Here is a 24,987-nt window from a genome sequence, read left to right on the forward strand (position 1 = left end):
TTGAGGGGCATGAAAGAAAAGTAGTGGTTGATAAGAGAGTGAGACAGGGTTGTAGCCTACCCTTGATATTATTCAATCTGTATATTGAGCAAGCAGTAAAGGAAACAAGAGAAAAATTTGGAGTAGGAATTAAAGTCCAGGAAGAAGAAATAAAAACTTCGGGGTTTGCTGATGACACTGTAATTCTGTCAGAGACAGCAAAGGACTTGGAATAGCAGTTGAACATAATGGACAGTGTCTTGAAAAGAGGATATAAGATGAAGATCAGCAAAAGAAAAATGATGATACTGGAATGCAGTCGAATTAAATCAGGTGATTCTGAGGGAGCTAGATAAGGAAATGAGACACTTAAGGTAGTAGATCAGCCGGCCGGAGTGGCTGAGCGGTTCTATGCACTACAGTCTGGAACCGCGCAACCGCTACAGTCGCAGGTTCGAATCTTGCCTCGGGCATGGACGTGTGTGATGTCCTTAGGTTAGTTAGGTTTAAGTAGTTCTAAGGGGCTGATGACCTCATAAGTTAAGTCCCATAGTGCTCAGAGCCAAGCAAAAGTAGTAGATAAGTTTCGCTATTTGGGCAGAAAAATAGCTGATGATGGTCAGAGTAGTGAGGATATAAAATGTAAACTGCTGATGGAAAGGAAAGCATTTCAGAAGAAGAGAATTTTGTTAACATCGAGTATAGACGTAAGTGTCAGGAAGTCTTTTATGGAGTATAGCTATTTATGGGAGTGAAACATGTATGATAAAGAGTTTAGACAAGAAGAGAATAGAAGCTTTTGAAATGTGGCGTTATAGAAGAATGCTGAAGATTAAATGGTAGCTAATGTAACTTATGAGGAAATGCTGAATATAATTGGGGAGAAGGATTTGTGGCGCAGCTTGACTAGAAGAAGGGTAGGACATGTTCTGAGGCATCAAGGGATCACCAATTTAGTATTGGAGTGAAGCTTGGAGGGTATAAATCTTAGAGGGAAGAGGTTTGTACAAGATTGAGTAGCATGGAGAGCTGCATCAAACCAGTCTTTGGACTGAAGACTACAACAACAAGAACAACCACAACAACAACAACAATCAAGAGGTCATTTGCTGCACAAAATCCTGCACCAGCAACACTTCAGTGGTTATGGATGACTGTAGAGGCTGCAGGAGGCTTCCAAAAACTTGTTGAGTCCAAGCTACACCTACTTACTGCACTACACTGGACAAAATAATGTCTCACATGATACTAGGATCTGTCCAGTGATATTTGTCACTTGAGTCTATAGTTGTTGGTTGTGTGGGGGAATGGTTATGGTGCTTTAGGATATCTCCTGCCACTGTATCTGTTGTACAAGCACATAGACCAGCCACAGATATACAAATTGCAGTATTTGATGGAAAGCTGCTTGAAGTTGTCAAGGCTGCTTTGAGTATTATGTAATGCCAAGATGCTTGAAGATATCAAGGATGCATTCAGTTGTGCCCTAATTGCTGCAAGATGTTCATGTGCTTGGAAGAAATGTTTCAAATGGTTTGGAATCAGATTAAAGCTACAACATTTACATAAAAAATGTGTGATATAAAATTGCATTTAAATACAGGCAAATAAAAATGTCTAGAGTAAGTGGAATCATTATCTGATAACATATAACAAATGTGTATAACTTTTGGCTAAACAATATATGTTGAATTATGATATACATTTAATTGGGCACCAGTCACTTATGGCTAAAATGTTTTAGTTTTACAGTACACATGCGTCATCAGTCTGTAAGACGTTCAACTTAGAACCTAGAAATCAAGGCTAAACAGTTGTGAAACTACATCGGCAGTTACAGATATATTATCTGTATATAAGGGGAAATGAGTGTCTGGAACATGAAAACTGCTGCTTTGATGTGTCTTTTTAATGATTTCACAGAGACTGCAGTCAACAAGATAATGAATTTAATTCACCTGGAAGTTGCTGATCATCCAGTGCAACTTTTACTGTGTATCTCATTTTAGTAAACAATGAAAATTTAAGAGATCTAGATAATTTCTAGAAAGGAAACTGTGATGACTGAAGGGAATGCGACAAGCATTATCATGAGTATGCCATATATTCTACAATATTGCAATGTAAATAGTAACTCTTCCCATATATAGAACCCTATGTAATTGATTCTGTTACTATGTGACCTACATAACAAGAAAATATAAAATAAAACTCCAGAATGTAACAGGAAGCTCCCAGTAGACCTACAAATTCAGTATGACATTGAGCAAATTGAAAACAGAATTAGGATACAAGTTTGGTGTTAGGAATCCTAGGTACTTTCAGAATATATGTGGAATGTGATAAAGCTATTGATATTATTGCTGCAAGAGTAAGGACAGTTGATATACTGTGAGTCATACATAATCTGAAACTGAGGTTAGAGGAAGGGAATGGAGTCAAAGAATGATTGTGTGTTGCAACAGTGTTATGGGCAAATAAAAGAGCTAGTAGTGAATAAAGCCACTGATTTTGACAGGGTTCGGGCCGAAACACTGACCCCAGTTTCTTTCATAATTTTTGCATCATTGTTTATAGGACACAAGGTGATGTGAGAGACCAAGACAATGTAAGCAGTCTATAATAATTTGTGAAACAAAGAAAGTCAATGTGAAATGCTGCTTAACCTAGATCCTAATCCACCTTAAAATGTGCACAAGTACTCTTCTATTGAAAGTAGTTAATGGTTACTGGCAAATAAAGCATGAGGTCAACTGGATTCTGCAGAGAAATAAACACAAGATACATACTGGAAATCTGACTTGACCAACAAACAAAGTTTCTTTCAACAAATCTGAAGCACACTGCATTTGTGAAAGAATCCTGCTGCTCCTACACTCACAGTGCAGCAAAATATTTATAAGAACAATACATCTAATTATTGCCAGAAAAATTTACAGACAGCTAACTAGTTAATGATACATTAGTAGATAAATATACATATGAAAAATCGTATTCCACAGACAAGTGCTATGAACATACCAACAGTACAAATAACATAGTCAGGCTTACTAGTCCTGTCATAAAATGTTCTAACTCAAGTCAGATTTCTGTCACTTGATACACACTGAGGTGAAAAAATTCATGGGATACCCATAATTGGAAAACTGTAGCCAGTGCAGGATTCTGTGCATGAAATGACCTCTTGATTGTGTCCTATAAAATGTTCAATGGGTTGATGTCAGGCATTCAGGGTGACCAAATCGTTTGCTCAAATAGTCCAGACTGTTATTCAAACCAATTAATCCAGACTGTTATTCAAACCAATTGCGAACAATTGTGGCCCAGCATTGTTGCTTGGGAACATGAAATCCATGAGTGGCTGTAAATGGTGTCCAACTTGTTGAACATAGCTATTTACAATAAATGATCAGTTCAGTTGGACCAGAGGACCCTGTCCACAATGTGTAAACACAGGCAACACCATTATGTAGCCACCACCAGTTTGCACCATGCCTTGTTGATAAATTGGGTGCATGGCTTCATGGGATCTGCACCACACTCAAACCCTGCCATCAGCTTTTACCAGCTGAAAGCAGGACAAATCTGACCAGCCCATGGTTTTCCAGTCATCTATGCTCCAACAGGAATGGTAACAAACCAGGAGAGGTGCTGCAGGTAATGTCATACTGTTAAGAAAGTACTTCCGTTGATCATTTGCTTCCATAGCACATTAATGCCAAATAACACTGCACTTACCTAATGGACACATTTGTCTTACATCTCACATTGATTTATGCAGTTATTTCATGCAGTGTTGTTTGTCTGTTAGCATTGAAACTCTAGGCAAACATTGCTGCACTTGGTCACTAAGTGAAGACGGTTGGCCACTGTTTTGTCTGTGAAGAGAGGTAACACCTGAAATTTGATTGTCTCATAAACTCTGTCAATCTAAAAATACTGAATTTTCTAATGATTTCTGAAATGGAATGTTGCATGCGTCTAGCTCCAACTACTATTCTATATTCAGAACCTGTTAATTGCCATCATGTGGCCATAATTACATTGGAAACCTTTTTACATGAATTACCTGAGTACAAATAACTGCTCTTATAATGCGCTGCATTTTATACCTTATTTATGTGATACTACTGCCACCAGCATATGTGCATATCGCTGTCCCATGACATATGTCGTCTCAGTCTAGTAACCCTGTATACTAGTATCTGTGGAAGTTAGGCAGAAGGAAGGGAAGACAAGAGTCTAACTTTCTATCAACAATAAGGCCATTAGAGAAATGGTAGAAGCTTGGATTGGGAAAGGATGCAGAGGAAATTGAGCATGCTCTTTTGAAAGGAGCCATAACGGTACCTGCCTAAAGCAACTTAGGGAAATCATGAAAAACCTAAATCTGGATGACTGGACAAGGATTTTAATCACCATTCCCCAAATTATGAGTCCAGTCTGCTAATTACTGTGCCACCTCAGAAGTAATTTTATGAAAAATGAAATAATGAACTGTATAGAAGTTATTGTACTTATAGACATGCTTAGTTTTGTAACCTTACATAGCGATTTCTCTTTCAACAATGACATTTACATGCAGGACTTCTGACTTTCTGTGGGAAACCCAATTAATGGCTACATAGCAGAAATGTTTGTCAACCATTTAGAAAAATTAAAGAAACTGAATAAAGGTATCACAAATAATATCAAATTGTATGTAGATGACATTCCCATTATGTTCAGCTGAACAGGTGATGAAATGACAATAATTTTCATAAGTGCTGCCATCTGCATAACAATCACCCATGGGCATGAAGTGAATAACACCATAGTCCTCTTTGAAATGTAGATCTCTAAAGAGACCTAGCAACTGCATTATGATATTTTGAGGAAGTCTACTAGTAAAGATCTGTATTCAATGTAAAATACAAAAATGCAATTCTAGGTAATTCTGGCATCTTCAGGATGCACAGGAAAGACAGTTGGAAATACTGAAATTTGGGATTACAGCACACTTAAGCTGGTACGCATTAGAGAAGCACAACAGGACACCTATTCCAGCACATATTAAAGACTAAGGCAACTCTTTGAAAACTGTTAACAACCTGGAAATTCTGCAGCCAACTGAAAAAAAGGAAAGCATATACACCATAGAGGAAACGAAAATGGAAATATTCATCCATAACAGAGTGAATAAACATATAATTTTGAATGAAACAATAGAATTAATGAGCCAAAAATTCAATAATCTTTGGTCAAGTTTAATGCATTTTATGGTAAATTTCTGTGTATAGACTTACAACAATGATCAGCAATATACTGCCACAAACAACTTGCCTAACATAGTCTAAGAACAATGTGAAGGTTTATGCGCAGTTACAAAAGAAACAAACCTCTCCCTGAAGTAAAATTCATAAAATTCACCAATAAGTTGGTCAGCACATATAGTGATGTGATAAAGAATTTTCAAGCTAAGCAGTTATCCTGTGGACCATAACTGTTAGTAAGACTTATGATCTACTTAAAAGTTCATTCACTTAAAACTGAGGTTTACCACAGAGCTCATTTGCATTCCTGGATAGAAAGTAAGTTTATAATATGTAACTATATCCTCATTTGATCAGTACAATCACATGTTATAATTCCTGTTACAAATCACTGTTGACAACACATTCTAGTCATAATAAAATAAATACCTATCTGCATTAAAGCGTATTATTATCAACAAGCACAAAGAAATCATGAAATAGTCAGACACTGCAAAGTGACTGCTACATTAATGGATGGGGTCCAGCCATCCAGGAGTGAAGTATGTAAGCAGACAAAGAAATTTATGTAACAGAATATGCAGAATGTTTCCTTACTTACCATACATGTATTCTTGCTTATACAGTGAATTACACTGGGGTTTTCATAATGCTGCAAAATGAAATGCCTAGTCATAAAATGTAAAACACTTCAAGTATAATTTCACAAGTACATGACACAACAACATATGTGCTTTTTGAATAGGCAAAAAGTGTTGCAAATGAGAAAATCTTGTCAACACTGTATTTAATTTTATATCTATTACTGTATAACATAACAACAGTCAGCAATGAAATAAAATTAAGTAGAAGTGTAATCAAAAATCAAATTAGAAGTAAAAACATTTTTAAATAACTGTTATTGAAAACTAACACAAATTTCCAACTGAAAGGGAGGGAAAATTTTTAAGGTCCCAGGTTAGAAGACCTCTGTTTGTTTCAAGGTACAAGATGGTGCATGACTCACAAAGTACGGCTTAACTGCCCACATATTATATAACTAATTCTCAAATTAACTTGCATTTTACTCATCATAAAATTCTTTACCTGAAAAAGTAACAATATTTTACAAATAAGCTTTAATAACAGTACAGCACTTAAGTGCGCATAACTACAAATATTTATGAATGTTCCACCATCACTAACTCAAGTCACACGCCAAAAACAAAATAGTACAAATGGTGGTCTCTCATATGTATTCCTTTGTGAGATTCTAAAATAGGTCATAACATTGAAACACTGACCAAGAAGCATCATTTGTTCCAGGTACACTATTCTCAAGGTACAATAATCCCCAATCCAGTACAACAATTTAGGATCCATCCAACTACAACAAATTTATGTTGTCAAGGCAGCTACAAGTTTTCATGGATCACCAGATGTTGGCTTTTATAAATAATATCAAAGAAGTTGAATCCAAAGGAGAGGATACAGACATTATTTTGCCTGATTTTCATTGTGATGTAAAACAATGTACAGGATGGAGCTTGGATACGTCAGTGAAAAAATTCTGATGAATCTCCATGTGTACATAGTAGTGTAAAAGGTAAGGAACAAAATGTTTTCTGAGACTGTACATTTCTGTTTACTGATGAATGTGTCCTGAAATATATTCAGAAATGCACTGGAACAGAGGCACATAAAGCAATGGGAGATGTTGAACTGTCATTACAGCTGGAACAGCTTGATAGTCGTTCTGTATGATAGAGATGCTGCTGAATCCAAAGGAACAGAAGAGGAACTTCTCTTGTCACAAAATGGAAAATACAACTTTGCAAGTTTATGATGACTTGTAATCACTTAAAGAAAATCATGAGGTGTCTTGGGTTTGGTTTGTGTTGACACATTTGGAGAGGCTACCTAACGATAAGTATTCTGTCATGTAAAATGTATGGAAGTTATTCCTAACATACTGTCAAAACATGTATGTTTCCTGTCTGTAATTTGTGCTGATGAGCAGTAGTTTCTGCCTAAGTGTAGATATTGGGTTCTCATTTCATGTCTTCAAAATCTAATTCATATGGGCAGAGATACTGGATAGATGTCAATAAAGATTACAAATATGTGATAAATGCTTTCCCATGGCATGGCAAAGATTAAACTTGTCCTGATGGTGAACATCGTAGTAATTTTGCACTGAAGAAACTTCTACCCTATACCTAAATAAAGGAAGAAATTTTCTGTGTGAGAACTTCTTTGTGCCACTTTCTCTTGTGTGATATCTGAAAACCAACCAGACAACCTTCCTTGGTACAATAAACAGAATTAGAATGGGCATGCCAGAATGCATGAAGAAAGCTCACAAGAAACTATTCAAAACTGCAACTTTTAAAAAAAGGTGATATGAACCTTGTAGTATGCCAGGGAAAGCTAGGAATGTTTGTGATAATTCTGTTCCTTGCATCCAGATTTACAAATCTGAACTGACATGAACCCAAAGCCTAACTGTGACATATTACAATGAAACCATATACAGAGTAAATGTTGACCAGATTGCTCACAACTACTAAGTGAAATATGCTGGAAGAATGTGGCCCATTGATATTTTTACAATATTCTTTATTGTTCCACGGATGAATAAATAAATAAATAAAATAAATTCTCTATTTAGCAGGCATCAATGGCTGGGTCATCTATAGAGATGTAACAAAGCTCAAAACAACATCACAAGATTTCTTCTCAAGCTCATGGTGTAGCAGAAACCAAGGCCAGTCTACAAGAAATGTTTTATGACATTTCCCTATGTCTTTATACATTACAGAGTCTAGTCTACAGACAATGATGATCTGTTAGTATCTAACAGGAACATATTACACAGACAAACTAATGTTTAACTTAAGATAATGTGTATCAAAGTGCACACTTCTGTTAGATTGTGTTAACATACTGACTCTGTATTAAATGTTCTTGTTTACTTGTAAAAAATATAATTTTGTTTGCAAACTGGTTTGCATGTCTATAAGAACACAATATTTCTTTATGATATTATGAACATGTCTCCACTAATTGCATTTTTAAGTTGATTTGGTCAATAAAATGAAAATATTAAATGCTTAGAGTTAAAACATAATAATGGTCATTGAATCAACTATCTGTTACAGAAAAACTGATCCAACAAAACAGAAAAGGCTAGGAACAAGCTGTAAACATATGAACTATGGATTGGACATTTTTGTCCTAACTGTGGTTCTAAGGGGTTCTAAAAATCCAGCAGTTCTAGTATTATTTATTCTTCAGGTGAAGATTAAATAATGAGAAGCTGTGGTATATTTATCACATACTTCCTGCATCCTACTACCTTCAGTGCCAGTATTAGTCTTACTTGTTATTAATAAAACTAATAATATTTCCAGAGTCATGACCATGGCTCCATGAGATTAATATGAAAGTTTCAATGGCAGATTATTCAATTATAGTTATATACACCGAGAGGCTTACCTCATCTGGAATTTCTGTGAATACGGTTAAGTTCCAGTCATGTATTAGATAGTTGTAGCCATTTTCAAAATCTTCTTGTACCCTACGAAAACAAAAATCATCAGTAACTAAAGAAACATAAACAAGTGTGTGTTATGTAGTTGATAATTATCAATTTACCTGTAACCTACAAAATGCAGATCTCCCACTTTCATTACCTCTTGTTTAACGAATAGCTCTTCTGCTTTACTGCTACAAAAGCACTTCTTATCTTCATTAGATACTTGCTTCACAGTTGTGTCTGCAATAAATTGACCTCTGTATTACATTACCCTGTGTAATTGTAAGTCAAGTTATAGAATTAATACTTAAGTCACAAAATTTTAGTGTATATTCAAGAGTAGCACTCATTTTTTAAGAACTTGGCTATATCAAATGCTTATATCGTGTGTAACAAGGTAAACTGATTTTGATAGAAAGTTTAATGTATGAATAAAATTATTTACATCTATTCCTTAAATCTATACTCATTTTATAGAAGTAAGGGTAACCAGCAACTGCTGTGAAGAACTGGACTCTTTCCTGAGATGCAGTTGCCACAAATAATCATATCTCACTTGAGTCTACCTGTCTTATGAGATTTTACTGATTACCCTCACATTCAGGATAATTTTTTATCAATGGAATTTACTCAAACAATTCCTTCCTCAGACTGCATTCTGTTTGAAGTAGTACTGTATTATTTTTAACTTAGTATCTAATGTATGTGAAATTTTTAAAAACCATAAATTTTAGTATAAATTCACATTTCAGTTTTGGCAACAGCGACTAAAAGAATTATGAAATGAAATGTTCCTAGTAAGTGTTGAACAAAGTATATTTTTTACAGCTGAAGACAAAACACTGAAAATAGTTACTCTGTAAAATAACTGATACACATTACAAGAATGATTTATATCATGGCGCAAGTGTATTAGAGATTGCTGAATAATTATTGCTTGAGTTGTAGGAAAGACTTCTTGTTGACAGCCACAACTAAGGTGGAACTATCTGTTTAAAAAAAAAAGGTTCAAATGGCTCTGAGCACTATGAGACTTAAAATCTGAGGTCATAGGTCCCCTATAACTTAGAACTACTTAAACCTAACTAACCTAAGGACATCACACACATCCATGCCCGAAACAGGATTCGAACCTGCGACCGTAGTGGTCGCGCGATTCCAGACTGAAGAGCCTGGAACCGCTAGGCCACACCGGCCGGCTGTACCCCAAGTTCCAATAAATTTTTTTTCTGTTTCCACTGCACATATATAAACTAATACATGGAAAAGATCACATCACAAATATGTGTAATTTTCCATGTACGTGCACAGCATTTATCACACGTCAAAATGCAAACCAGTACTGTTTAGCAATAAAGCTGATTGTAAACTGAGATAGTGCTACGATCTACAGCAGGTGCAAACAGTTGGCTACACCACTGAAGCAATAGATCACCTCCTACAAGAATTGTAAGTACAACAATGCGACCTTGATACCCATTTATCTGACACAGATGTTTCCCATAATTCAGCAGACTCCCATTCTGCCATTCATGTTTCACAGAATATTCTTCAAAAACTGTTCATTTTATAATATCATGCAGATCATGCTTATCTGTTATTGTGGTCTGGCTGGTATGTTTCAATTTTTCCTACATGGTAGTAGCATCTTTCAAGACACTATATTTAACAACCAGAAAATCCTGTAATAGGGTTAAAAAGTAAAACAAGACCAGCAGACATTTCCTAGCTTTAGGTAACCCCAAATTCATGCTATGTTGGGTTGGTGCTGGTCATTAGGGGAGAAGAGAATATTTAAGTACTGTTATGACAATGGTATAAATTATTGATTGTCATAATACAGTACCATTGAGAAAAGAAACTTTGAAATTAAAATAATTTCAGCAGTCCAATCTTATGGAAGACATGTACTTCAGATGCACTCTAGAAAAGTTGTTTCTTCCTGTCAAAGGGATTTGGTGCTCCAGTCTCAGTTTAGCATGTAGACCTATGCAGTAGAAGAAAGTGCACGACATCAGAAATGAGAAAATATGAAAATCTGATGCAAGACACTAAAGTTTCTTGCGTAAATAAATGTTATTGTTTTGGCATAGAAAACAATGTCAACAGTGAAAATTAGTTCAACACTAGAAAAAAAAATTCTTAAAAAGTAAAAACTGATGACCAAGAGCAGAGTCATATTAGTAGTCAATACATGTGATGCAAACATTTTATTATTAATCTCCAGAAAAAAAAACTTTAAATTGATTCAACTACATGTTCTTTGTACGCTGTTGGGGCCTCAGGGGTGAATAAAAATGTCAAAAAGTGAAAGAGAAAGATAGAAAGATTACTATGTAGCATCCTCGATAACTTGAAGACATCATGGGTGGAAGACAAATGGATTAGACAGGTATGGTTAGGCACTCCTTTTCGAGGGAGCATTTCCTGCATATCCATTGCGATATCTGATGGCACTACAGACATTGTAAATATGAATGAGTGGAAGTAAATTTGAAGCCTGTTGCTCCTTTAATTAAGTCCAATGTGTTAAGAACTTAACTCCATAGTTCGAAGTAGATGTCAAGAGCATTAACGATTTAAATATGAAGAAATACAGGATAACTTTATTTGATTAGACAATTGTAGTTGGTTCAATAGAAGCAGAAGTTTACGTGTTAAGTTAAGCATAATTCTGACCCACCAGGCCTAATGAATGAAAATAAAAACATGTTACAGTTATAATAATATTTACCTATAATTGGTGACTGTGAACCAATCTCAGATTCCTCCAAGTTCTCTTTTGCTTCACCTACACGCATGTATATTCCACATATTTTTAACTCAGAATCGCAAGGTTCATTGGGGATCTTTGGATACCTGAAACGAAACACACCAAGGAAGAATGTTTTGTCGGAATTTATCTAAGAAAGTGGCCTCACAGTCTACAGATACTAATAACTCAGAATACTCACATAAAAAGTTGAATGATATTGTTTGAGTTATCGTCATCTGATGTTTCTAGTTTTGGGATTTCTTCACTTGTAGCATCAATGAGTATGTGAATAATGGCTGTAAAGAAATTTGTATTGGAAGCAGACTCACATTACGTACAGTATTCTGTTAAAAAATTTAGGACATACGTCATTATATAAAGTAAACCAAATCTCTGAATACAATGTGGTGTTTTACATACCAATATACCAGTATGCTTTATTATCACCTCAGTATTGAGGATTGTGACGCATTTGCAAAGACGTCTACTGAAGCATTTGGAAACTGTATTGTAATGCTGTCATTAACAAATGAGGTTGGAGTACTTGATGCAAATGAAAAGGTGAATGGAATATTCTATCTACTTCCTGAGAAATGGTGTCTTTTGTTATATGATTATTTTAGGTGTTATATTAATACCTGCTACAACCATGTTCATCTCTGAAATTGAAATTCTAAGGCTGTGATACCAACAAGTTCTGATTTCTGTGATGTGTAAAAGCAATGACAGTCATGAACATTTCTGGGTTTTGCCTGTTACACTGTTATTGGAAATATCAAAGGAGGAGGCTAATATAAAAGAATGTCATGTACAACTGTGATTACAGAGCACTATCATAAATTATTGTAAGAATTCCTACAGATTACTTTGTCTTTGTTAGAAGCACTGTTACTGAAAAATCTACTCCTCGCTACTAAAATTTAATAGCGCTGTTAGGGTTCGCCACAGCTGAATCCACTTTGTAGCTGTTTTAAAACTTGCTCATCGCTATTTTGTTATAATTGGTAACAATTCACTCATAACATTCTGGAATAATGGCAGTTATGATGATTTTACTGTCTTAAATAACATTCTGGTAATTCAAAATAGACTGCGATGCGGAGTTGAAAGAAAAGTTTTACTATCAACATCGCAAACAAGCCTATCACAGCTTCAAATTGATCGTAAAATAACTAAAATTAAACTAGTGGAGTTATATTTCTACGTACACCTCTAAGATACGTAAGAATGAGGGTTCTAATATATTTCACCAGTATATATTCCAGATACACTGTATCACCCATGTCTTGCATGATCTTTATTTCTGAATTTCTGGTTTCTCGGAACAGCTTAGCATATAGGAAAGAAGGTGACTTACGAATCCGCATACACCCTTTCCACATCTATGTCTTTCCACAAAGCACTTGTGGATGAACAGTACCAACTATCATATTATGCGTAATCCACAAATCTACAGACTAACACATGTAACAGAATATGAAAACTCTCAGGGTAAAATTTGTTCTTAAAAGTCGCATACGATAAATATAATAAATATTTTTCCTGAAAAATAAGCAGCTGAAACAATACCGTTATTTACATTGTGAATCATGACATACAGTAATTTTATTTCACAGCTTATGTTCCGTAGACGAATAATGCAAACGCGTTTGGTTATTAACATTTAAGAAACTATTAGTCATCCATTATAGTGAAAAATCCGTATCCTTTCTTTTATTTGATTTTACTCACATAACGCAGCGAATAACGTGAGACAGAACGCAAACTGCGCCATTCTTGAAGCTTCACACAAAACAGAAAGAACGAGACGCTCTTCCAACAGATGCGCAGCAACTAATACGATTTCTGTGGTTTATGCACTGCTGCCAACACACGACAGCGTATGTGCCAGAGATTTTTGCTAGTGCTTGATTTCACGTGCCGTGTATTATGCTTACGCTGTAGACAAATATAACGATCGTCACTAAATCAGAAATAGCTTACAGGACAAAATGCAGGAAATGGTTCAGATGGCTCGAAGCACTATGGGACTCAACATCTGAGGTTATCAGTCCGCGCAAGTTGCCGAAGTGGCTTCAAATCGAAAGACTTGCACACGGCGAACGGTCTACCTAACGGGAGGCCCTAGTCATACGACATTTATTTAGTCTCCTAGAATTAGGACTACTTAAACGTAACTAACCTAAGGACATCACACACATCCATGCCCGAGGCAGGATTCGAACGTGCGACAGTAGCAGCAGCACGGTTCCGGACTGAAGCGCCTAGAACCGCTAGGTCACAAAGGCCTGCAAAATTCAATACATAGCAGCCTGAGTGTCGCTTTCCAAGAACTGTTGCTAGCGTACTATGGTTAACTAGTGGCATATATGCTGAATATTTAAGTCTGTCCAGCGATGGGCTTTTTAGTGTTCTACTGGAAATCTTAATACGTAAATAAGTTTGTATAGCGCGATCGAGAAAGATTACAAAGAATCAAAACTGAAAGGGAGCTTGGGAAATTTATTATTGCTGCGATGGTGGGTTATGCTTTAGTAGCACTATGAGCACGTACAAAAGTAATTTCGGTGTTAATGACAATCCTGTTTTGCTTCAGCTCCTAATGATTTGAAGTTTCTAAGAAGGACTTGCTAATGACGTTGAACATCATAGGTTACGATCCTTCACGTCACAAGTGACCGCCCTTAGTCTGCATTTTACTGTTCGTTACGTATAGCGCATCATGTATGTTCACCTCTCTAACTTCGTTTCACGTTCGACTTAGTGTGTGTTGCACAGGTTGAGTGGGTTCAGAGAATGGATCAGCTAGCGAGAGACCACGATTCAATTCCTCAACAGGCGCAAATCAACTTTTGATGCACATCAACTTTTATTGTACAACAGATGTCTTTGATTTTAATAAGAGTCATAGCATGGTACATAAAATATCGCTGCAGAGTAAAAATCGATTCTGAAAATAATTTGCTAAAATCAGTGCCGAATGTATCGGTTTAGCGCAATTTATAAGTAATAGCGAATCGAAGAAATGCTTGGCCTGAATTGCATTTGTCCGAAAATCTGAGAAGTAACATGTTTCATGGAGTTGATTTCAGAGCTAGCATAGCAACATAATAAAACCATCTTGACAAAACCATGATTTACACAATATAAAATCGAAAGGCGCACTCACCATTATCATTAATTTACTTCGACCTAAGATTGTGACTTCTGTTCACTAGCCTTCTTTCTGTGGTTATTAGAACGTTTTAAAGGCCTCTGGAAAACGGATTGGGGGGGGGGGGGGGAGAATGCCATTTATTTCAATCGTTCCGCCTACATTTGCAAAATATTTATTATTTTGTTATTATTATTATTATTTATTCATCAAACGGCTTTTACTTCTGTCTTGTATCTTTTGTCATTGGTGTCACGAGTCGTTAACGGATTTGATGTCTGCAGCTGGTATGGTCCGCTAGTGAACGAGCACATTTACCGGGCTGCAACGCCGTATCAAGCGGTTGGGAATGGATGGGGCATTCGTCCACCCTTCCCACTTCAAAGTTCAGAAGGGAGGGGGATACGTTTTCTGCTCTCCCAAATTCATTTAAATTGAACATCGCCTATTTGACTTCATATTATAAGGAGAAAAAATCACACCTGCAAGATTTTAGTCACAGCAATCGACTCCGCTCGAAAATTTGGGACAAATAATTCTGACTGTAGGCAGTGTACAGTTTTTAAACTTTCGGCGTGGACTGGTTGTTCATCCGCTGTGCCCCACTGCAGCAGCTTACTGTCCTAGCGCGAAATTCCGTGCAGTGAAGTGAAGACCAGAGTCCTCCTATAGGCTGGGTGTTGTTGGCGTGAGCCGGCCGTAGTGGTCGAGCGGCTCTATGCGCTTCAGTCCGGAACCACGCGACCGCTACGGTCGCAGGTTCGAATCCCGCCTCGGGCATGGATGTGCGTGATGTCCTTAGGTTAGTTAGGTTTAAGTAGTTCTAAGTTCTAGGGGACTGATGACCTCAGATGTTAAGTCCCATAGGGCTCAGAACCATTTGAACCATTTTTTTGTTGGCGTGGGAAAAGTAAGGAGGACGCGTCACGTCAGCCCAGCGTGTTTTGATATCTTGTTCGAGAACGGGTGTTGTTTAACGCAGGAAAGAGGCAAGTAATACAGGTATGAAATATGTCGACCTCATGCATATATACTTTCTGTATTCTTTTAACAATATTTGAGTACTGATTTTCTCCACCGTGTATAACATGAATATTAAAATGAATAAACCTAAGCAGCTGAAGAATTATTATGAAATGAAGTTAATGCTTTTCGATTTGCGGTTTAATCATGCCAATCACGCCGAAGAATAGTTCAGCTCCAGCAAGTGTACCTACGTCACTTTCACCTGAAACTGCTACTGCTACTGCTGCCAGTGCGGCACGATCCTACTAAATATACAGGCACTGCAGAAGCCACTTTAAAGTTTGATCCCCTATACTGTAGACGTATGATTGTATCCCACAGACTATACTAAGTCGCAAAAGACGCTCCCTCTGGTCCTATTTAGTTGTTTGCAACACTGTTTTGTAACACACTTTGTACACGACCAAACATTTCGATTTTCTGCCACATCTTTGAGTCCTGTGCCAGGTTCTAAACTGACATTAAGAAGGACTGATCCACGGCCTTTTGCAGGAAACTAGACGTTACACGATGTTAATCGTTTTCTTACGGCGGATACCATAACATGCCACACATCGGGTGATTTTATATAAAAGACAGTTACAACATAAGGAAACCAGAAGAGTTTGCTCGCATTGTGCACAGTCTCCAAACTACAGTCCGAAGGTGATTCACAAGCTATACATTTAGGCTCGTCTCTCACACTGATGGAATAGCTGATAAGTCTACGTTTTGCTTCGACTGATTCCTCATATTGCAGCCATGTGCGCGAGCACTGTTTCACTGCTAGCAACCCATCCACAAAACTCACTCCCCAACTCAGACAAGCGCTGTCAGTCTACATCTACATCTACATTTATACTCCGCAAGCCACCCAGCGGTGTGTGGCGGAGGGCACTTTACGTGCCAATGTCATTGCCTCTCTAATCTCTCTAATTTTACATTTGTGGTCTCCTTGGGAGGTATAAGTAGGGGACGCAATATATTCGATACCTCATCCTGAAACGCACCCACTTGAAACCTGGACAGCAAGCTACACTGCGATGCATAGCGCTTCTCTTGCAGAGTCTGCCACTTGAGTTTGCTAAAAATCTCCGTAATACTATCTCGCTTACCAAATAACCCTGTGGCGAAACGGGCCGCTCTTCTTTGGATCTTCTCTATTTCCTCTGTCAACCCGAACTGGTACGGATCCCACACTGATGGTCAATACTCAAGTATAGGTCGAACGAGTGTTTTGTAAGCCACCTCCTTTGTTGATGGACTTTATTTTCGAAGGACTCTCCCAATGAATATCAGCCTGGCACCCGTCTTACCTACAATTAATTTTATATGATCATTCCACTTCAAATCGTTCCGTACGCATACTCCCAAATATTTTACAGAATTAACTGCTACCAGTGTTCGTTCCGCTTTCATATAATCATACAATAAAGGATCCTTCTTTCTATGTATTCGCAATACATTACATTTGTCTATGTTAAGGGTCAGTTGCCACTCCCTGCACCAAGTGCCTATCCGCTGCAGATCTTCCTGCATTTCGCTGCAATTTTCTAATGCTGCAACTTCTCTGTACACTACAGCATCATCCGTGAAAAGCCGCATGAAACTTCGACACTATCTACTAGGTCATTTATTTATATTGTGAAAAGCAATGGCCCCGTAACACTCCCCTGTGGCATGCCAGAGGTTACTTTAACGTATGTAGACGTCTCTCCATTGAGAACAACATGCTGTGTTCTGTTTGCTAAAAACTCTTCAATCCAGCCACACAGCTGGTCTGATATTCCGTAGGCTCTTACTTTGTTTATCAGGGGACAGTGCGGAACTGTATCGAACGCCTTCCGGAATTCAAGGAAAGTGGCATCTACCTCGGAGCCTGTATCTAATATTTTCTGGGTCTCATGAACAAATAAAGCGAGTTGGGTCTCACACGATCGCTGTTTCCGGAATCCATGTTGATTCCTACAGAGTAGATTCTGGGTTTCCAGAAATGACATGATACGCGAGCAAAAAACATGTTCTAAAATTCTACAACAGATCGATGTCAGAGATATAGGCCTATTGGTTTGCGCATCTGCTCGACTACCCTTCTTGAAAACTGGGACTATCTGTGCTGTTTTCCAATCGTTTGGAACCTTCCGTTCCTCTAGAGACTTGCGGTACACGACTGTTAGAAGGGGGGCAAGTTCTTTCACGTACTCTGTGTAGAGTCGAATTTGTATCCCGTCAGGTCCAGTGGACTTTCCTCTGTTGAGTGATTTCAGTTGCTTTTCTATTCCTTGGAATAGAGGACTTAGAGAAGGAACTGCAGTGCGGTCTTCCTCTGTGAAACAGCTTTGGAAAAAGGTGTTTAGTATTTCAGCTTTACGCGTGTCATCCTCTGTTGCAATGCCATTATCATTGCAGAGTGTCTGGATATACTGTTTCGATTCACTTACTGCTTTAACGTAAGACCAGAACTTTCTAGAATTTTCTGTAAAGTCGGTACATGTAATTTTACTTTCGAATTCACTGAACGCTTCACGCATACGCTAACTTTGACATCGTTTAGCTTCTGTTTGTCTGAGAGGTTTCGGCTGCTTTTAAATTTGCAGTGAAGCTCTCTTTGCTTTCGTAGTAGCTTCCTAACTTTGTTGTTGAACCGTGGTGGGTTTTTCCCGTCCCTCACAGTTTTACTCGACACGTACCTGTCTAAAACGCATTTTACGATTGCCTTAGACTTTTTCCATAAGCACTCAACGTTGTCAGTGTCGGAACGGAAATTTTCGTGTCGCTCTGTTAGGTAGTCTCAAATCTGCCTCCTATTACCCTTGCTAAACAAATAAACTTTAATCCCTTTTTTTATATTCCTATTTTTTTCCAAATTCAGGGATGCTGCAACGGCCTAATGATCACTGACTCCCTGTTCTGCCCTTACAGAGTCGAAAAGTTCGGGTCTGTTTGTCATCCGAAGGTCCAAGATGTTATCTCCACGACTCGGTTCTCTGTTTAATTGCTCGAGGTAATTTTCAGATAGTGCACTCAGTATAATGTCACTCGATTGTCTCTCCCTATCACCCGTCCTAAACATCTGAGTGTCCCAGTCTATATCTGGTAAATTGAAATCTCCACCTAAGACTATAACATGCTGAGAAAATTTATGTGAAATATATTCCAGATTTTCTCTCAGTTGTTCTGCCACTAATACTGCTGAGTCGGGAGGTCGTTAAAAGGAGCCAATTATTAACCTGGCTCGGTTGTTGAGTATAACCTCCATCCATAATAATTCACAGGAACTATCCACTTCTATTTCACTACAGGATAAACTACTACTAACAGCGACAAACACGCCACCACCGGTTGCATGCAGTCTGTCCTTTCTAAACACCGTCTGTACCTTTGTAAAGCTTCGGGAAGCTTTCAGAACCTATAACGATTTCAGCCTCGGTGCTTTCTATCAGCACTTGAATTTCCGGTACTTTACCAATGCAGCTTCTACAGTTTACAATTACAATACCGATTGCTGCTTGGTCCCCGCATGTCCTGACTTTGCCCCGCACTCTTTGAGGCTGTTGCCCTTTCTGTACTTGCCCGAGGCCATCTAACCTAAAAAACCGCCCAGTCCACGCCACACAAACCCTGCTACCCGTGTAGCCGCCTGCTGTGTGTAGTGGACTCCTGACCTATCTAGCGGAACCCAAAATCCCACCACCCTATGACGCAAGTCGAGGAATCTGCAGCCCACATGGTCGCAGAACCGTCTCAGCCTGATTCAGACTACCTCCACTCGGCTCTGTACCAAAGGTCCGCAGTCAGTCCTGTCGACGATGCTGCAGATGGTGAGCTCTGCTTTCAACCTGCTAGCGAGACTGGCAGTCTGCACCAAATCAGATAGCCGCCGGAAGCCAGAGACGATTTCCTCTGATCCATAGCGACACACATCATGGGTGCTGACATGAGCGACCACCTGCAGATGGGTGCACCCTGTTCTCTTCATGGCATCCGGAAGGACCCTTTCCACATCTGGAATGACTCCCCCCGGTATGCACAGGGAGTGCACATTGGTTTTATTCCCCTCCCTTGCAGCCGCATCCCTAAGGGGCCCCATTACGCGCCTGACGTTGGAGCTCCCAACTACCAGTAAGCCTACCTTCTGCGACCTCCCGGATCTTGCAGACTGAGGGGCAACTTCTGGAACGGGACTAACAGCCATGTCCGGCCGAAGATCAGTATCAGCCGGACACAGAACCTGAAACTGGTTTGTCATACAAACTGGAGAGGCCTTCCGTCCAGCCCTCCGGAATGTCTTTCGCCCCCTGCCACACCTCGAGACGACCTCCCACTCTACCACAAGTGAGGGGTCAGCCTCAATGTGAGCAGTATCCCTGGCAGCCACAGCCGTAGTCCGATCATGGGATGCGTGGGGCGAGCTGGCCGTCCCCAACAAACCCCCGTCCGGACCCCCACAGTGATGCCCATTGGCAACAGCCTCAAACTGTGTGACTGAAGCCAACACTGTCTGAAGCTGGGAGTGAAGGGATGCCAACTCATCACGCATCCGAACACAGCAATCGCATTCCCTATGCATGCTAAATACTGTTGTACAAAGAATGTCTGAACTAATCTACAGAGAGCACAAACAATTCGACACAAAATTTAAACTGTTATTAAAATACAAGACTGCCTAGTAAATGCCGTAATGCTGCTACTTGTGCACTGCTGACACACTACTCGATGGCAGAAGGCTAACTGTACAGTCAGTAACGTATAAACACTATTTGAAAGAAATAAACAAATGACAGACGACTTATAATTATGTGGTAACCAACAGCGCACCAATACACGGATGGGATGGAAAAGACACCGCCAGTGTATTGTAATAATAAGCATCACAGTTGATAGCGCAAACAATTTTAGGAGTTTTACGGTAACTTCAACATCGGCCGATGATGTGACAACATGTTTCCCCAATTTCAGTATCATAGTTAAACCACCCCTTCTCCACTTTGCGAGTATCAATGCCAACATGGATAGATGACTGTGCAGTATGCCCATTCAGTGTTAATTGTCGAACACATAAATCATCAAAGTATATTAGACAGTGCTCCACATACTTCTAACACCTCGAACATAGTGATTTATTCACAATCTGTCTCTATGCGTATGGGAGACACAGAGCATTCTTGCTGTCTTGGGGTAAAATTAGAGAGTGAGAGACCCTCCTCACAATGTCATTGAGCAACCCGCCATGCTGCACCGTTACCGAATTAATCTGCAACCTTCCCAAAGAAGACCGCTACACGCCACGTCTCGTGAATGAATGGAGCTTTCCGAGTCCTCACCCATTCAAGTGCATGAGATTTGTCGAGGTGCGCCAATGTCGAGGAGCTTAGAACTCCTTATCGATGTATAGCAACAGATTTCCAAGTGTTGTGATGTAATAGCAGACGGTTAAGAAGAACAATAAACGACTGATTTTTATGCGTGACGGAGATCCAGAAGGCTGGAGTTGGACGCATTTCTACGTAGATGAACGAAGCTATCAACTCTAAAGTATTGTTCTAGAGTCTAGGATCGGTACCTGGAAGGTATCGGCAAGAGAGAACATAAACACAATCACTCCTAAGGCTACAACGTTCTGCACTTATAACGGGCTATTATGTTAGATCGTCTGATTGTTCAACCTATCAGCTGTATGGAATATAGCGCTATTAATATTCCAATGTAAGAAATATATTTCAAGCGCATGACATACATCCATCTTCCCGGTTTCTCCACGATAAACTATGTTATCGAAGAGAAAACGAAAAAACTACTTCCGTAAAACATTTGCTCTATGTGATATGAGCACAATATAGCTTTCCGGAGACATGTAGTGTCCAATGTTCACATCCGACCATGGTCCAGAAATTATACGATGCCTGCATCAGATATATACAGAATGGTTGTTAGTAGCAGGGGATACTTCCTACAAGGAAATAGATAAACGCATAGCAGCAGATTCCGACATGTGAAAATTACAAGTAATTCCGTCATTAGCTCTGTAAACAGCACATCTGTCAGGCAAATGTGTACACGGGGATTGCACCGCCTCACAAGCACCTATCGCTAACTTAGTTATGACGCTGAAGCCCAATTTTACATCCAAGATGCGACATGGGGAATGGAGTACATAGCATAAATCAAAGCTCGTTTATAGGAATGTGCCAAGTTTCATCACACATGAGATGCAAGTCCTCTGATGACCTCTGATGATAATCGCAAGTAGACAGTGCTTTAAACCACATACAGAACACGTGGCTATATATAAGTAGAATGCAAACTATGTCACACGACTGATGCATCAGATCAGAACAGTGGAAAATTGACCTGCAGCATCTCCTCATTCTCAAGGATACATCAGTCAAGCATTAAATCGTACCTCATTACAGCTCCATCTCAATCGATCACATCGTCCACTCTCTGTTGTCCTTCAACGCAGATGCAGGTAGTTTAGAGGTAAATGGTTCTAAATCCTCCTGAAAAGCATCAAACACAGTAGTCAACTCACATGTATCGCTCGTACATCAATAGACATATGGTATAACGCTGCCTCAAAGGAAAAAAAATTGACTGCCTCCCTGATTCCCTTCCTTTCGATGTCGACGTTTTCTCGGATTCCTCTTTTTGCCACATACTTGTTCCCATGCACAAATTTTTCGGCGCAAACCAGAAGATACGAAAGTACTTCCTCAATTCCCCTGCATTTCGATGTATGTTCGGTCAATTTATATCTATTCCCTCGTCATTTTTCGCAATTCTATCGACTTTATGTCAGATTTATCCATGCGATCATGACATTACCTCTCGTTCTGTGTTCTAAAATTGTTTGTAAATGTTGTACAGCTGCCAACATCTAGCCCAAATGCACTGATAGGGAAGTGTAATATAGCACTGTACTCTACTGTATCCAGTCATCTCCACATTTGGAGAGCGTTTGCTCTGTTTTCTGTATGTCTGTGTATATGCATGCCTGCAGACGGCTCCCAGAACCCAGTCCCCTCTGCTGGTGGACCAAATTTCGAACATAGAATGCATGTCCGAAAGTAACGCGTGGTTGGTCCACCTGCGAACCCTATCACAGATGTGACATGTGGTGGATCCACCTCCGAACATAGGTCCGAATATATAATTAATGGCAGATCTACACTTGAATGCTAACTCAGATGTGGTAGATTGTGGATCTGCATCCCAACACCGTTTCGTACATTGCATATGGCGAATCCACCTTCAAACCCTATCATGTGTACAACATATCGTGGATCCGCATCCCAACATCATTCCAGATATAACGCACGACGGATCCACATTCGAATGCTAACTTGCGTGTACTGTGGGTCCTGGGATAATTCCACTTTGATGCTTATTATTACAGTACACTGGCGGTGTCTCTTCCATCCCATCCATGTATTGATGCACTGTTGGTTACCGCATAATATTTACTGTTTGGTCAATTTATACCTATTCCCTCGTCATTTTTCGCAGTTATATCGATTTTATGTCAGATCTATCCATGCAATCATGACATAACCTCTCATTCTGTGTTCTAAAATTGCTTGTAAATGTAGCACAGCCACCAACACCAAGCCCAAATGCACTGATCAGGAAGCGTAATATTGCACTGTACTCTACTGTATCCAGTCATCTCCACATTTGGAGAGTGTTTGCTCTGTTTTCTGTATGCCTGTGTATTTGCATGCCTGCAGACAGTTCCCAGAACCCAGTCCCCACTGTTGGTGCACCAAATTTCGAACATAGAGTACACGTGCGAACATAACATGTGGTGGTCCACCCGCGAACCCTATCACAGATGTGACGTGCGGTGGATCCAGCTCTCAACATACGTCCAGATATATAGTCCACAGCAGATCCACACTTGAATGCTAACTCGGATGTGGTATATTGTGGATCTGCATCCCAACACTGCTTCGTACATTGCACGTGGCAGATCCACCTTCAAACCCTACCCCATGTGCTGCATATTGTGAACCTGCATCCCAACACGAATCCGTATATTAAGCATGGCGGATCCACCTTCAAACTGTATCCTGCACATGGCATATCGTGGATCCAAATCTCAACATCACTCCGGATCTAATGCATGACAGATCCACATTCGAACACTAACTGGCGTGTACTGTGGTTCCTGTGAGAATTTCACTTTGATGCTTGTTATTACAGAACACTGGCGGTGTCTCTTCCATCTCATCCAAGTATTGCCGTGCTATTGATTACCACATAATATTGACTAACAGTGCTTGTCTGAGTCACACACACACACACACACACACACGTCATGTGCAGTGAAACAGCACGATCTGTAATGTCATTATGGGCGTCATACACAAGTCACAAGCAGTGGAACAGCATGATCTGGGGTGTCAGTATCCGGGCATCAGAGGTGTCCCGTTGGAATGGCAATAGAGAGAAAGTGATCGAACAGATGAGAGGGATGAGAGTGGACTCTGGTGGTGGTGGTGCTGTGTACTAGGTCAGTTGGGCTCTGGATTTTGTGGCGAGCACACCGGATGGCGGTCGTGCCTCAAGTTGTTTAAATAAAGACTAATTCATGATTTCGAAAGTTGAGAATTAGCAAGCATGTTTGCAGAGTCTTTTAGTGGTTCACATGTCTGTAGGACGTGTGATGTGACCCCAAGCATGACAGAGCTTTTGTTTTGTATTAGTGTAATAAATATACTCTATCCCTAACTAAATTGTTCCAAAATAAATAAAGTACACACCTTCCTCTTTCCACCAGCCCAGTGCAGGCTGAGTTCTTCTCCCACAAATCCCTAGGAGGAGGTGGTGGTCTGGTGACTTAGGTTAGTGGAGGTAGTCCAAGTGTCCTTTCTTTCTTAAGGTAGCAGAGGTAGCCCAATTGACCTATCAACCCGCCAAACTTCAAAGTTGGCGCCAGTTCCTAGGATGAGGTTGCGGTCGGATGAGTTAGGTTAGTGGAGGTAGCGCAAGTGTCCTTCCTTTCACGGCATTTTCTTAGCTTATTAGAGACGCTCGAATTAACCTTTCTTTACCACCAAAATTCAAACACGGGGCCAGTTCCTAGAAAAAGATGACAGTTTGATGACTTAGGTTAGTGGGTGTCGAGCAAGTGACATATTTTCCCTCGATTTTCTTAGATTAGTGGAGGTGTGATGCATTATCCTGTTGGAATTTGAACTTCCCTGGCAGTCGGTTGAGGATCTTTGTGGAGACTTTAACTATTTCCTTCCAAGTCCAGGTGGGCGTGGCACTTGCGAAAATCTGACAAAGTTTGAATTTTCCCCCTGGAAGTATGTCATGGCAC

The sequence above is a fragment of the Schistocerca americana genome, chromosome X (genome assembly GCF_021461395.2).
Source record: "Schistocerca americana isolate TAMUIC-IGC-003095 chromosome X, iqSchAmer2.1, whole genome shotgun sequence".
In the NCBI taxonomy this organism is placed as follows: Eukaryota; Metazoa; Arthropoda; class Insecta; order Orthoptera; family Acrididae; genus Schistocerca; species Schistocerca americana.